This window comes from Lemur catta, chromosome 13, assembly GCF_020740605.2.
Source record: "Lemur catta isolate mLemCat1 chromosome 13, mLemCat1.pri, whole genome shotgun sequence".
NCBI classification, from domain to species: Eukaryota; Metazoa; Chordata; class Mammalia; order Primates; family Lemuridae; genus Lemur; species Lemur catta.
In genome coordinates, this window is record NC_059140.1 from 42,288,923 (window position 1) to 42,303,457 (window position 14,535).

Below are 14,535 nucleotides of genomic sequence, written 5' to 3' on the forward strand. Positions count from 1 at the left end.
TGAGGAACTGCAATAGTTTTCCACAGCAGCTATATTCTATTATACATTTCTAACATTGAGGCACTTGGCTCCAATTACTGTACATCCTGGCCAACATTTGTTATTTTACGTGCATACTGGCCATTTGTATATCTTCTTTGGAAAATGTCTACTCAAGTCTTTTGTCCATACTTTGACTGTTTTGTTGCTGTTGAGTTGTTGGAGTTGTTAATATATTCTGGATAATAAATTCTTATTAAATATATAATTTGCAAATAATTTGTTTCATTTTGTGGGCTTTCACTCTTGATAATGTCTTTTGATATACAAGTTTTTGCATTTATGAAGTCCAATTTACCTATTTTGTTCTTTTGTGACTGTTCTTTTGGAGAAATCACTGCCAAATTCAAGGTCATAAAGATTTTTCTCCCGTGTTTTCTTCTATGAGTTTTATACCCTCAGCTCTTAAATTTAGGTCTTTGATCCATTTTGAGTTAGTTTTCGTACATGGTGAAGGTTAGGGTCCAACTTCATTCTTTTGCATGTAGATACCCAGTTTTACCAGTCCCTTTGTTGAAAAGACTGTCTTTTCCTCATTAAATGGTCTTGGCACCCTTGTTGAAAACCATTGGCCATATACATGAATTTTTTATTTCTGGGCTCTCTATTCCATTCCATTGATCTATATGTCATCCTTACGCCAGTAGCACACTGTTTTGATTTCTATAGCTTTGTCGTAAATTTGAAATCTGAAAGTATGGGTCCTTTCAACTTTGTTTTTCCTTTTCAAGCTTATTTTGGCCATTCAAGATCCCTTAAATTTTAGGATAGGTTTTTCTATTTCTATAAAAAATGCCATTGGGATTTTGACAGGGATTATACTTAATTTGGAGGTTGTTTTGGGTAGTATTGTCATCCTAACAATTTTAAGTCTTCCAATCAATGAACACAGAATATCTTTTGCCTGTTTGTTTAAATTTATTCCAAAGTATTTTATTCTTTCTGATGCTATTGTGAATGGAATTGTGAATTTCTTTTTTAGATTGTTCATTACTTGTACACTATGTACAATTTTATATTGTGCTTTTTCACATAACCTTATATAAGATTAATTTTTCCAGGTTGTTGGAGTATTTGTATTATTAGTGGCTACAAAACTCTCTAGCAAGCCAATATATCATAATTTAATTACACTGCTTATAGTAATAGACATTTAGGATGTTATCAATTTCGGATTAGTATAAGTAATATTACAACAAATCTTTTCTGTAGTGTAGATGTTTTTCTCTTACGTTAATATTTTTGTTATTAAATTGTTTTCAAAACAGGAAAACTGGGTTAAGGGCTATGACTAATTTATTTATTTTAGAGACAGGGTCTCACTCTGTCACCCAGGCTCGAGTACAGTAGCATGATCTTACCTCACTATAATCTTGAACACCTGCCTTGGCCTCCCAAGGTGCTGGGATTACAGGTGTGAGTCATCATACCTGGCCAGTATGACTATTTAATGCTTTTGACATATAAGACCAAGGTTTTTACCTAAAGGATTTTATTAAGTTATATACAACTCAACCCTAAATTTTTTTTGAGACAGAGCCTTGGTCTGTCATCCCAGCTAGAGTACAGTGGAGTCATCATAGCTCACCACAACTTAAACTCCTAGGCTCAAGCAAGCCTCCTGCCTCAGCCTTCCAAGTAGCTGGGACTACAGGCGCATGCGACCACACTGACTAATTTTTTCTATTTTTATTAGAGATAGGGTCTTGCTAAGGCTGGTCTCGAACTCCTGACCTCAAGTGATCCTCTGGCTTCAGCCTCCCAGAGTGCTAGAATTACAGGCATGAGCCACATGCTTAGCCTCAACCGTTCTTTTAAAATTTGTTTTTGGCCGGGCGCGGTGGCTCACGCCTGTAATCCTAGCACTCTGGGAGGCCGAGGCGGGCAGATTGTTTGAGCTCAGGAGTTCGAGACCAGCCTGAGCAAGAGCGAGATCCCAGTCTCTACTAAAAAATAGAAAAGAAATTATACAGAGAGCTAAAAAAAAATACATATATATATATATATGTAAATATAAAATTAGCCGGGCATGGTGGTACATGCCTGTAGTCCCAGCTACTCGGGACGCTGAGGCAGGAGGATTGCTCGAGCCCAGGAGTTTGAGGTTGCTGTGAGCTAGGCTGACGCCACGGCACTCACTCTAGCCCGGGCAACAGAGTGAGATTCTGTCTCAAAAAAAAAAAAAATTGTTTTTGCTTTTTTTTTTTCCCCTAAGCAAATGTAAAATGGTTGTCTCTACAGGATTAAATGCAGTGTTGTCAATGTCTGCAGGCCCCTATTTTGGTACATAATGAGTTCTTGAAAAAGGTATTCTACAGTTAGATAATCACAACAAAACTGGTGGATATCTATTATAAGGGTTAAGAGGGTAGGAAGGGGGGTATTTTATTACACAGAACAAAATTATAAAAGTCCCACCTACTCTATGACCTTTAGACGCTCTTTGACAATAAATTTCTAGCCTTTCATATATATTAGAAAAATTTCTTCCTCTTTCTTTCATGATTGCTAAATTTAATTGAGGCTAAAGCTTGGTTGTATTCCTGGGACAAAAAATGTTTTGTATTTTTTTGAATGAATTTTATTTATGAGATCTTTATACTGTTTTAATATTAAGACCTAACATATTTTAGCACTTCAATTTTTTGGTTTTCCACTGATTTTAACAAAACAATGAGTGATTAGCAGCCTAGGTGCTGAAGGAGCAGAGGACAGTAGGATGAGTATAGTAGAAAGTATGGTGGGAGGTGGAAAGAATCAAGGGAAAATATTGTTTGTTTGTTTGTTTTTTCTGAGACAGAGTCTCACTCTGTTTCCTAGGCTAGAGTGCCATGGCATCAGCCTAGCTCACAGCAACCTCAAACTCCTGGGCTCAAGAATCTTTCTGCCTCAGCCTCCCAAGTAGCTGGGACTACAGGCATGCGCCACCATGCCAGGCTAATTTTTTCTATGTATTTTTAGTTGTCCAGTTAATTTCTTTCTATTTTTTTTAGTAGAGATGGGGTCTCCCTCTTGCTCAGTCTGGTCTCGAACTCCTGACCTTGACTGATCCTCCTGCTTCGGCCTCCCAGAGTGCTAGGATTACAGCCATGAGCCACTGCGCCTGGCCCAAGGGAGAATATTGTTAAAATGACAACCATGAGGTCCAGGTGGGTAAGGAGGACACTGAAGCCCAGAGGGGGCTGATCACCTATTAGAGAATATCTGCTTGCAGTTAGAGGCCTATTTTATAAAAGTATTTAAATTATAAATTATCCATCTAAATTATATAGAAAATTTTCTTATGGTTATTTTAACTGTAGTCCAGGAAAATAAATCCCTCAAAGAAAAGGAATTGAGTGGTGAAAGAAAAGAAGACTTCATTTTTTAGGAAGACAGTTCATTATTGTGAAAGTGGAGACATAAAGAAAAAAATACTATGAATACTTTCTACACTTTGGGTTTTAGTGTGCTTTTTCTTTGCTTTGGTAATCATTCTTTAAAATTTATTACAATGTCACAGGATTCTTATTATTTTACTAAGTTGCTTTATGAACAAATATGCAGCAAGACAAAAATAAAGCTAAGTTCTACTAACCTGTATAACCAGTTTCTCTAGTCAATTAAATCAAACAATTGCCTTGACTTTGTTTTCACAGAACTGACCCTAACTGAATAAACTGAACTGACAAGTTGCTTTGTGTTTCAAAGTGCAGAATAGTCCATGTGTATGAAGGGGGTGGGGGGTGAGGGCAGTGCAAGGGTTACAGAAGGACTAAGAGCATTTACAAATTGAAGTTAACTTCTCTATAGAATGAGCTGTTTAAAACCTACCAAATCTAATTTGAATTGTGTAAAAAATATCCCATAGCAGCATTCTTAATTATTCTTTTCAATTTTTTCATGATAGCATTAACGTATATTGGTTTTTAATATTATAAGCAAAACTAAGGGTAAAAAACTTACTTTCAAAAGGTATTTTTAATATACAACCTATAACCCTCCTCACCCTCTGAATAATAAAAACTATAACAGTGCTGTAAGTTTTAAGGATATATTTCCTTATAAACTTAGTTGTAGGCTTCTAAATACCCTGTCTATTTTCATTCCTCAGGAAAAAGTACATGTCTCTGTCTCTCAATAAAAAGTGATGCTAATTTCTATTTTTGAAATAAATGTATTTCCTCCAGTATGGTTTTAAAAAGCCTTTGTGTAACCAGAATAATTACCATTCAAAAAGTTTTGTAATCTCTCACTCTGCCTATTGTTAGTAATGGTTTCCTTATAGGAAAGCCTTAGTAATTAGTGACTCAGGAATCATATACGTAATAAATGACTCAGGATTAAACTCATGACACAACATTATATAGAATTGTTATTCCTCCTTTGTTTCAATAGCCTGTACGTATGATACAGAGAAAAGCAACACCTGATTAAAACATAATCATGTATTTTGATTCAAAGATTAATTTAATTTATACTTGGATGATAATCTCCAATTATAGATTTTCTCCTAAAATTTAAAAAACTAATATAAAGGTGGCTACATTTTGTTGTGTGTTTTTCCTAAATGCAGAATATTTTTCTTTGGGTGTTTTTCACAGAAACTCCTGGAAATGGAGCTCTTTATTGCCAGGGACAAAATGAACTCTGTTGAACGGAATTTAACATTGGGTTGCTTTCTGTGTATAAAATATGTACAAGTAATACTTTCTAGGAGTGGTGGCAGTTTGTAGTGAACCACTTACATATCCTTGCTTAATCTTTTTGATCATGCTATGAATGTAAAATGCCTACTTGAGGTCCAATATGAGGCAACACTTTGGTACTACTTCCTTGTGTTCTTGATTACTGGGGAAAAGGTCAAAAAACAGTGATTTCTGGGCCCTACCCAGTCCTACTGAAGCAAAATTTCTCCAGGTTAAGCCTTAGATTCTGATGATCAGCCAAATTTGGAGAACACAGTTCTAGTGATCTTGGACTTGCTGAAGGCCAACTATTTTAGTAGGTAAATCATCTTACATCCTGAACTTACGATCCTCCCCATTAAAACCAGTTCCTTTTCCCATGTCTTCATATGATTAAGGACATCATCATCTTTAACAGAGGTAATGTAAAATTTAACTGATACAGTTCAGCCAGTTAGGATACTGGTAAAACTCTGTTGTGCCAGGTTATGACCTCTTTGTTGCTGGTTTGCAGGCAGGTCCAGGAGGGTCTCAGGAGAGGGGCAGAACAGAAGAGACTGTGATGGAACTGGCAGTGGGGGGCTTAGTGCAGCAGCTGTTCACCAATGTTCCTAAAAGTATTTTATTATTTTAATAACCACGAGCAAGTGCACGGTAGTTGATTATCATCCCTGCTTCTGTCTGGCCTTGAGATTTTCAAAATATTGTCCAGGGAGGAGGAGAAATTTGTAGCAATGGGATGTTAAAATATTTGAGAGTGACCAACATGGAAGTCATTGAAGTAGACAGGACTATAGAGCATTATTTTTTCAAAGTGTGGCTTTTCATCACTTTAATAAAATGCACATTTCTGGGCTTCATTCTGCACCTACTTAATCACAATCTCTGAGGGCAGAATCTAGAAACCTACATTTTAAATGAGAATCTTAGATGACTCTTATACTTACTAATGTTTTAGAATCTCTGCTGAGGTGTTAGAACAGAGCAAAGGGCAGACACATGAGGGACGCCTACATTTAAAAGCAGATGAAGACATCAGCTAAGTAGACTAAAGAGCCATCTGAGTTACAGGACAAGAGCCAGGGAGAATAGTGTTGTAATGCAAAAAGAGGACAGGATTTCTAGAATATCTATAATGTCATGCCATAGATCAAATTGGATGAGCTCTGAGAAGAGAACACTGGCCATTAGGAAGTCATTAATGACCACTGAGGAAGGGCATAGCTGATGGGGCAAGAGAGCAGAAGAAATTAAGTTAGGACAGGCAGTTAACTTTCGAAAGGTACCTATGCCAACAGACCTCCCCCTCACCATATATGTATGTGTGCATATATAAAGAAGGGAGACCAAAGAGAGTAAAAAGAGTAAGTGAAGATACTGAAAAATCCCTGGGTGAAAATAAGTTTAGATGACCCAACTGTAATAAGGAAAGGAGACAAGATCACAGGATTGATGGTTCTGGGGAGGAGAAGTGATCTGTGATGGAGATAATGGGAAACAGGACAGATACAGAAAAATAAAAATACTAGGCAACAGCAGTGAGGGCCTAGTTGATGTTCAACAACCTGAATTGGAAATGCTTCCCAGCAGTAAAAGTAGCACATTTCCACAAGAATTTTTCAGCACATTACCACAAAACCAAAGAATTTTCTCTCTCTCTCCTTCCTTCCATTAAATATTTATAGAGTAACTACGAGATTGTAAGATACTATGCTAAAGGTAGGGATTGTCAAGAAAAGCCTGATGGATGAATCTGGCAACAAAGCAATCCAGAGTGCTAGTGAACTGTAGTAGTCAGATGGTTGATAAAGTCCAAGGCTGGGTAGGAAGAAAAGTAAACCCAGGAGGGGCTTGACAGATTGGAAAAATATGAAAGAGTATATGAGACTGGGAGTTGTAATGAGTCCAAATAAAGGACAGATTTAGTGGGTAGGAAAGGCCTGAGAGAGTTGATTAGAGTCAGAGAACAGATTTTTTTAATTTCAAGTGTTTGCAGTTTCTTTCTCCTTCACAGCTACCTCTGAGAAATTAATTTTAATTGACAGTGGGGCTTCAATTGTATAACAATGCTGACTGAGGGGGGTGTGTGTGGGTGTGAAGAATTTACATTATGATCTGCACACAGTTCTTAAATGAAAAAATTTATAATCACTCATGAGTTTTTAAGCTACAACCAGTTAGGTAAAAAGTTTAAATAATTACCTTACTTGTTTGATGTGTAAACAGAATATAATTTATACATAAGCCGTTGTTTTTCCCGACTTCAGTGGTGGTTGGCATTTGTCATGTACAAACAAACACACATGCACATATATGCATTTGACCTGGTATTTGAACCCATAAAAGCCTAGCTTAAAGAACAAATTCTAGCATATTGTCCTAAATCCATGTTAACTGAAAATTTTCCAGAATGAGCCATAACAAAGACTTTTTGATTTAAGAACTTGGCAAGGTTAGACACAGAGCCATTACAACAAAAGTGAACGTCTTGTCCATGTAACAAATCAATCATTCATATGGAAGATAAACACATGTTCATCATTATTAAACTAAAGACATTACTTTCTAATGTAATTCTATACCAGAACAACCTCAAAACATAAGAAACAGGCCGGGTGCAGTGGCTCACGCCTGTAATCCTAGCACTTTGGGAGGCCGAAGCAGGAGGATGGCTCGAGGTCAGGAGTTCGAGACCAGCCTGAGCAAGAGCAAGACGCCATCTCTACTGAAAAATAGAAAGAAATTATCTCGACAGCTAAAAATATATACAAAAAATTAGCTGGGCATGGTGGCGCATGCCTGTGGTCCCAGCTACTCGGGAGGCTGAGGCAGTAGGATTGCTTGAGCCCAAGAGTTTGAGGTTGCTGTGAGCTAGGCTGATGCCACAGCACTCTAGCCTGGGCAACAGAGTGACAGTCTGTCTTAAAAAAAAACCCAAAAAAACCAAAAAACAAAACATAAGAAACAGAGTAACAGTAGTTAATAATTTCTACATGTTAAAGGCCATTTCTGGTACTATTTTTTTTTTTTTTTTGAGACAAGGTCTTGCTCTATCACCCCGGCTAGAGTGCAGTGGTGTGATCATTGCTCACTGCAACCTCAAACTCCTAGGCTCAAGTGATCCTCCTGCCTCAGCCTCCTGAGTAGTTGGGACTACAGGTGTGCACTACCACATCTGGCTAATTTTTCTATTTTTTTGTAGAGATGGGGCCTCGCTCTTGCTTAGGCTGGCTGATACTGTGTTATGATCATGTTATATATTACCTATAAATCTTGTTTGTTCCAACAGTCTCTTTAAGTCTTCTTCATGAAACTTTATTATGCATCACTAATTTAAACAACTACTCATATATCTAGTTATATTATATCCTGTATATCCACAAATATGTTAGAATGGTAACTTGAGGGATGAAGCACCACATGAAATACATGCACAGACACATGGTGAAAACTAAGTCTCTCGCAAATTCTTTAGTGTTAGAAAAAAGATCTGTTACCTATGTTAAGAAGTTAAGTTACAATCTATTTCTAGACAAAGTTACTTTCCAGAGAGTATTTTCCTGCTACCGACAAAAGTAGGTGGAAAGACTAACAAACTGTACACAAGTGACAAAAGGTAGCCACAATCACTTACACAGAAAAATAAGTCACTAATATCCCCCCCTTTCCTTTCCTTTTCTCCTTTCTTTTTTCTATCTGTGGTACTCAGATTCCATTTCCTGTCTCATCTTTGTTTTTTTTTTTTTTTAAATAGACTATTTTTTAGTTTTAGGTTCACAGCAAAGTTGAATGGAAAGTAAGCCTCCTAATGTTGATGTATCATCATTATCCAAAGTCTATAGTTTACATTAGGGTTCACTCTTGGTAGTGTACATTCTATGTGCTTAGCCAAATGTACAATGACATGTATCCACCATTATTATGGTTTCATACGGAGTACTTTCACTGCCTTAAAATCCCCTGTGCTCTGCCTATTCACCCTGCCCTTCTGGTGACCACTGATCTTTTTCATTGACTCCATAGTTTTGCCTTTTCCAAAATGTCAGATAGTTGGACTCATACAGTAAGTAGCCTTTTCAGATTGTCTTGGCCTGTTTTTATTTTATTTATTACTTTTTTAGAGAAGGGGGTCTTGCTCTGTTGGCGAGATCATAGCTCACTGTAGCCTCCAGCTCCTGGGCTCAAGCAATTCTCCTGCCTCAGCCTACAGAGTAGCTAGGACTAGAGGCACGTACCACCACACCTGGCCAAATTTTCTATTTTTTCTAGAGATGGGGTCTCGCTGTTGCTCTGCTTGGTCTCGAACTCCTGGCCTCAAGCAATCCTCCTGCCTCTGCCTTACGAAGTACTAGGATTATAGGCATGAGCCACTGAGCCTGGCCTCTACGCCAGTTTTTAAAACATATTTTTTTAGGCTGGGTGTGGTAGTGCCTACCTGGCTCAGGTGGGAGGATTGCTTGCGCCCACGAGTTCAAGGCTGCAGTGAGCCATGATAGTTGCACTCTAGGCTGCATGACAAAGCAAGACTCTCTTAAAAAAAATAAATAAAAATAAAAGCTATTTTTTCCTCTTCTTTTTTTGGTTGTTTTTTCCCCCCTCTTAGATGTTGAAAAACATAATCCATCTTAAAAATTGAAAGCAACCAACTCATTTGCTGAGGAAATATTTCAGTGAAACTTATTTTATTTGGAACTAAACAAATATTTTAGAAATGAGGACACTGAGGCACAGCGAGGTTAAACAACTTATCAAAGTTAACATAGCTAGTAATTGCCAGAACTAAAGTTTGAATCCAAAGAGTCTGGCTTCAGAATCATGGCCTCAGCCAATACTCACTACTGTCCCTCAACAGAAATAAAGCAATATTAAGTTAGAAGAATCTAAAATGTGAACAGAAAAGAATCTCTCTCCTCTATTACCCCAAAATGAGGAAGGGGTATTAAAGGCACATGTATGTACACACACAAACAATAAAGAAACTTGACCAATTATCTACAAAGAAATATGCTTCACAGACATTCTACCGTGCTGTAGGTATGATTGCTTTTACCTGGGCACCTGTGTTCATGGTGCACCTACAAGCTCTTGTACCCCTTTCCTTGTTGCTTTGGTCAGTTTCAGAAGATACTTGAGAACCACTGCACTCACTTTGAACCTCCTGCATGCCTGCTGGATTGGGAACTATGTGCAGTATGAATTGGTTACAATCCTCTTTCCAGTTTATTTTCCTCCATATAACTTATCAGTTTTAATTGATTATATATTTCACTTGAAAAAAATCCTTATTTCCCCAACTCCAATACAAACTTCAAAGGGCAGAAATTTTTGTGTGTTATTCATTGATCATCCCCAGAACCTAGAACAATGCCCGGCACTTAGTAGGTTATTTGCTGAAAGATTGAATTTGATTATCAGTACAGCTTAACACTTAACAAAAGTCATTTACTAAATGCACTTTACTTCTTATGCTGAGATAAATGGCATGATGGGCTAAAACATTTTATAACAACATTACCTTTATAAATTATTCTAATAAGCTTTCTGTATATAAGAAGCCATAAAGAAACGTTTATTTGGGGAAAAGTAACATGATTTCTACAATGGGAAATCTGCTATTTACTGGAGTTCCTTAAGAACTATGTAACTGAGTGATTAAAATGTTAACACATAGATATGAGGCCTTTAAAAAACTCAATAAAGTTCAAAATAAGATTTACTTTAAAAAAGGAATCACTATGGAATTAAAAGGGTATCTTTGTGATGATGAGGTCTAAACACATCTGTAGATAAAAAATGAAAACAGGCCCGGCGCAGCGGTTCACACCTGTAACCCTAGCACTTTGGGAGGCTGAGGCGGGAGGACTGCTTGAGGTCAGGAGTTCAAGACCAGGCTGAGTGATACCTTTTCTCTACCAAAAATAGAAAAATTAGCTGGGAATGGTGGTGAGCACCTACAGTCGCAGCTACTTGGGAGGCTGAGGCAGGAAAATCGCTTGAGCCCAGGAGTTTGAGGTTGCTGTGAGCTATGGATGACGCTACTGCACTCTAGCTAGGCCGACAGAGTGAGACCCTGTCTCAAGAAAAACAAGAAAAGAATGAAAATAATGCGGTTCTCTGAGCTTAGCTATGGATGTGTATCATAAATAATTCGGAGGATCAGAGTACAGACTAGAATTATTCAAGTTTGCAAATGGTACTAATTCCAGTCGATGAGAAAAACCACAATAAATTTGTATAAGATTGTTCAAGGGGGTAGAAAGAACAGGACAAAAATATGGCAAAATATAACAATTGTTTCAGCAGCACACTGTGTTAATTCAAAATGATAAAGAGGTTGGATTAGTACTGCCCCTATAGGTGGGAGATATATACAACTGGGAAGCATTCTAGATTTTTATACCACAGTCACACCTTCCCAGTTTACTTCCCATTAAAACAAACAAACAAACAAACAAACAAACAAAAAAGCCCCAGTCACACTGCCTGACTCTAACATGCTTTACTCATTTCTATATTTTCAACTTTCCTCTCTCCTCGATCCCTAAGCTACTTTCTCACACAGGCTTCCATAAGAAGAAAATGCATTACATGTCTGTCCAGACCAATGTTCTTGCCTTCTGGGTTGCAAGCAGTATTAAAACAAAAGAATAAAAGAAAAAAGAAACAGAACAGAATAGCAACTACCAGAACATACTACACGTGGTAAGGGTATTGTTTCAGGCACACACACAGACACAAATACACACATATATGTGTGTACTGGGTTGCTACATAAGGCACACTCTTACTATAGGTCATGGTCAAAAAAGTATGAAAGCCATTTGTTTAGGTTAGTGGCTACATTTTTAATTATAAAGGACCAAATTCACATTCAAATCAGCCCCAATCCAAATCAGTCTCAGGTCAATTCTTTGGTTAGTTTTCTGAGGGTCTGATCACTTGGGGAAAATTTTTAGAACTGAAGAGCAATGGTATCATATATTACAGTACTCAATATGTTAACTATAGCCAACAACATATCCCTCAGGAACCTAAGAGTAGACTGAGTAGATTTTCTATCTGAGTCATTTTTTCTATTCTTTGATTCTCCTCTGATATACTTGCCAACCTAGTGGAAGCTCACTCAGAAGAGTTCCTTTCAGGCTTCAGGAAGTCTAGGCAAGCTGGCAAAGTCAGGGGTCTCACGCTCTGGAGATTCCAGATAGCCCAAGCAACACTCTTATGGTTTCATAAAGTGCTGTGACTGGCATTAAGCTCTCAAAATTATTAGCTATTGTTATTTATACATATAAATTCACATAATGATTTTATTTTAATAAAATATTTACTTAAAATTTGTAATAAAGACTATGTTATCATTGCTCTGAAATAATATGCTTATCTCCATTTTTGTCTTACATATTATTATTGCTTAACTTTTGCTTTTTTGTATACTGACTCAACTAATTTATCAGCAATTCATGTTTTCTAATTTTAATATAACAATTCTGGCTAATTTGAAGTTTTTCTTAAAATATGTAGTCTTTCACATTTCTCCTAAAATCCTTAAATTGTATGCAATTAAATATCCTTTTAAATTTGACAAGAACAATTGATTACACCTCAGAACTGTAGTTTTAGTACCACGTACCTCTTTATAGAAATTGCTTAAATTATCCTTAAAAAATCTTACTATGTTAAAATTCATTTTTATCAGTCATTCTTAATATTTCTATATAGGCAAAATAAGCATTATTTACTCCAATTCTATAACTACTATTTTCTTTAAAAGTAGCTAGGTTTACTATAAACATATATTAGCACTATGACCAGAAGTAGAAAAATAAATGAAACATAGGACAGAAATAACATCCTGCATTTACTTAGTGATTAATATATGCCAGTTATCACACTAAGTGCTTATCCTAGATTGGATTATCTCTAATTCTTGGGGCAGACATGTAATATAGTATTTTTACTTTAATCTTACAGGTTGAAAAATTGAGGGTTACAGAGGATAACTTGCCTAAAGTCATGTAAACAAGTCTGCCTAACTTGAAAGCTGTGGGCTTTTTGCCCCTTCCACAAGCAAACAAGAAACAAACAAAATCCCCAGAATGCTATCAATCAAGGTTGATTCTACTGATCTCATGTAACTTAAGAGTATTTTTTTCATAGTGTTGGTGGCTAGAGCTGACATATGTATTCCTTTGCTCTGCTTCTGTATGTAACAAAAGGCATGTGGTTGATTCTGTGATACTGTAAGGTTTCTTTTTTCTTCTCTAATTAGCAGCTCTGATTCCACTGTCATCCTTTGGTCCTCTCGGTAAGGACTTCCATTCTGTTTCAGATTTATTCCAGTATCCCCCAATTCTCTAACATACTTTGACCCATCAAAACTGGAAATCAGGCCGGGCATGGTGGCTCACGCCTGTAATCCTAGCACTCTGGGAGGCTGAGGCGGGTGGATTGTTTGACCTCAGGAGTTCGAGACCAGCCTGAGCAAGAGTGAGACCCCGTCTCTACTAAAAAAATAGAAAGAAATTATATGGACAACTAAAAATATATATACAAAAAATTAGCTGGGCATGGTGGTGTATGCCTGTAGTTGCAGCTACTCGGGAGGCTGAGGCAGTAGGATTGCTTGAGCCCAGGAGTTTGAGGTTGCTGTGAGCTAGGCTGACACCACGGCACTCACTCTAGCCTGGGCAACAGAATGAGACTCTGTCTCAAAAAAAAAAAAAAAAAAAAAACCAAAAAAACAACAAACAACTGGAAATCAGTTCTCCACCAAACATCTACTTACTATTTACCAGAAGTAGATACTGTGCTAAGTGGTGTGGATATATAGACCAATAAAAACAGTCCCTCCCCTAAAAGCTTATAGATAGCCATGTCAACAATTATGTTGATGGGAATATCTATCTATCTACTTACCTATCCATGCATCCATCTATCTACCTAGCTATTTTCTATCAATCATTGTATATATGGTATCACGGGGATACAGAAGTCACTTTTACCTGTGGTTCATAAAAGGCTTAATAGAACAGGTGACACCTGAAAGTGATCTTGAAAGATAAGTGTTTGTGATGTGGACAAGGCCATACTGGGCAAAGAGACTGGAGTGTGCAAAAAGCATGAAGGCATGAAATAGCACAGAGTGCATGGAGAATTGCAAGATGTGTGTGTGTGAGTCTATGTGGTATAATATATTAATAAAATGAAACTGGATATATAGGCAAGGGCTAGATAATGCAAGATCTGTATATCACTATTTTTAGAAAGCAGAGACAACTCTAAATGTGGAAGCAAGAACAGATTTGCATCTAGAAAGAGCATTCTGGCAACAAGGTGGGGAACTTAAAAGATAGACAGTCATGCCAATCATGTGGTTACTAAAAAAATTCAGATGAGAGATGATAAGAGATTGTTCCAAGTCATCACCACTAGAGCAAGAGACTGATTACAGAGATGTTCAGAGGACGGTATGAAGAAAGCAGGGAGAACTTGATATTTGCTGAATATTCCTTTGGTACTCTTTGAATTATGATTATATACATACTCACCACATACATATCTGATTTACTAAAAAAAGGTTACAGCAAAAAAATACATTGTAGGTGATAGCTGAGGCCATGGAACAAGATGAAAGAAAATGCAGTATGAAGAGAACAGTGCCAAGACGGAATCCTGGGTCATGTTAATATTTAAAGAAAAAGAAGTAAACAAAGGAGACTGAAGGCTGGGTGCGGTGGCTCACGCCTGTAATCCTAGCACTCTGGGAGGCCGAGGTGGGTGGATCGTTTGACCTCAGGAGTTCGAGACCAGCCCGAGCAAGTGCGAGACC

At 37.3% G+C, this 14,535-nt stretch overlaps 1 protein-coding gene across 3 annotated transcripts in view; it reads right to left on the reverse strand.

Moving 5' to 3' along the window:
- Positions 1–14,535, reverse strand: part of PIBF1 (progesterone immunomodulatory binding factor 1) — a 189,059-nt gene that overhangs the window by 44,640 nt on the left and 129,884 nt on the right. The window lies entirely within an intron of this gene.